Below are 2130 nucleotides of genomic sequence, written 5' to 3'. Positions count from 1 at the left end.
ATGGTATCAGTTCACAGCTGTTCCAGTTACATTAGTGCCAAAGGCCAGTCAAATGCTTTTATAGCAGAAGTATTTTTGTTTGTATCCTCATGCGTGCACACCCCTCCAGCCAAAGGGAAGGGAAGGAGGCATTTCCCAGCACTGGGCAGAGGGTTTGCTCTTACACTGAGAACGGGTTCAAAAAGGCATGGGTCAGTCTTAATACGGACTTTAAGCGTTGGGATGGCTCTGGCTTTTGCAGGTGGGGCCGTATTTGGAGCTGAGCTGTTTCCGTAGAACCCTCCTACGGGTCTCCCCCTGTCCTGTCCCTCAGTCCGAGGGAATCCCTCCACTCTCTTCTCTGCTGCTTTGTTTGAAGGTGCTGAATAGAGTTAGCGATTGCTGCTTTCCAGGTGCCTCCTTGTAGGCGTCTCGTGCTGCTCCATAGATGATGCCCCAGCCCAGGTTTGCAGCTGGTGGTGAAGGCACCTGAGGGGAAGGGGCCAGCCCCAGGATCTGGTTGTTTTCTGCCTTTTTGGGGGTGAATTAAACAAAGCGGGGGTCTGTTTGTGTGTCTGATGATGTCATTTAGGGCTCCCCGATGTCACTGGAGGAGCAACATTGCGGCAGAAGAGCAAGTGAGTGGGGGTCACGTGGGGTTCCCCCCAAAAGAGGCAGGTCACAGCCCACAAATGTCTGAAAATTGGGGGGCAGGGGTGTGGTTAAAAAGCATTAAAAGCTGTAAATATTGGCGTGAGGTGTTGGTATAGAGGATAATATCTCGTTTTTATCTATATTGAAAAATAATATCCGTTTATGTTCAGCAGTTCAAAATAAAAACCCATATCTCTAAGCATCCGATATTACATAAAGGAGTTTAGACCCTGAAAATATTTTTAATGTCTCTTTATAAATAGATCTTTTAAAGTCTCAAAATATATGTCTAAACAGATAGCGAGTCTAATTAGGTGTTCTATGTAGAAAGTGTTAATATAGAAGTCGAAATAGATCTGACTCTCAACAGACATTCTATAGAAGTGTAAATAGATCATGTGTTCTCTAAGTGTGTGTGTTTATAAATATATATATGTGTGTGTGTGTGTGTGTGTGTAAATAGAAACAGACGTGTAAATGCCTGTAGTATATAAGGCTCTAAAATGCAAAGAAAGCCTATTTACAGAAAGGACTTAAAAACTCGCCCTCCCCTCTAATCTCTTGAGACATTCTATAGAAGTGTAAATAGATCATGTGTTCTCTAAGTGTGTGTGTTTATAAATATATATATATGTGTGTGTGTGTGTGTGTGTAAATAGAAACAGACGTGTAAATGCCTGTAGTATATAAGGCTCTAAAATGCAAAGAAAGCCTATTTACAGAAAGGACTTAAAAACTCGCCCTCCCCTCTAATCTCTTGTGAAGACATAAAAGCGCTTTCAAAAGCTGCCCCTGCCCCTTTTCCCCTCCTGCTTTGGGGGCGATTCCCCCAAAAGGGGAATTTCCCCCGTGTGTGGGGCTGTGCACACTGAGTGGGAGCTGTGGCCATGACACAAAAATACCCCAAACCCCCTGATTCTGGGTCTTCCCTGGGGAAAAACCCTCTCATTTGTGGGGACAAAAATTCCCAGTTTGGGGCTCCTGGGAAAGCTAAATCCACCTGGATTTGTGCAGCTGGAAAGGAAAAAAACACCTCATTTTCATGCAGGGGAGCAAAAATCACCAAAGTTTATGGTGTGGATAAGGTGCCACCCCACCTCCCTTGCTGGTCCCTTAGAGGATGCACTGCTGTCACCCCCTGGGTGGTGCCACACACAGAGCGATGCAGCGTCCCCGGGGCTGGTTATGGGGTGAAAACTGCAGGTTTTGGGGCAGGTTTTTGGGGCAGAGGTGATGGCTGTCACTGCGCCGGGCTGCGAGGGGGGACAGGGCAGAGAGCTGGAAGCCCTGCCCGCCGGGAAGCGGTTACGTTCCCTGGCTGGAAGGCAGCGGGCTGAGAGCGGCCACTGCTCATCACCCTAATGAGGGGAAAAAACCCTGAATTTGGGGAAAACAGGGCCCTTCCCCAGCCCCGCCTCCTGCGCGGAGCTGCAGTGCCGGAGTTTGGCCACAAGGCGGCGGCAGCAGCGAGAGCAGCGCCGCGCTCCGCCCCCCCCC

This window comes from Calidris pugnax, unplaced genomic scaffold, assembly GCF_001431845.1.
Source record: "Calidris pugnax isolate Ruff unplaced genomic scaffold, ASM143184v1 scaffold480, whole genome shotgun sequence".
NCBI classification, from domain to species: Eukaryota; Metazoa; Chordata; class Aves; order Charadriiformes; family Scolopacidae; genus Calidris; species Calidris pugnax.
Note: the sequence above shows the minus strand (reverse complement) of the source record.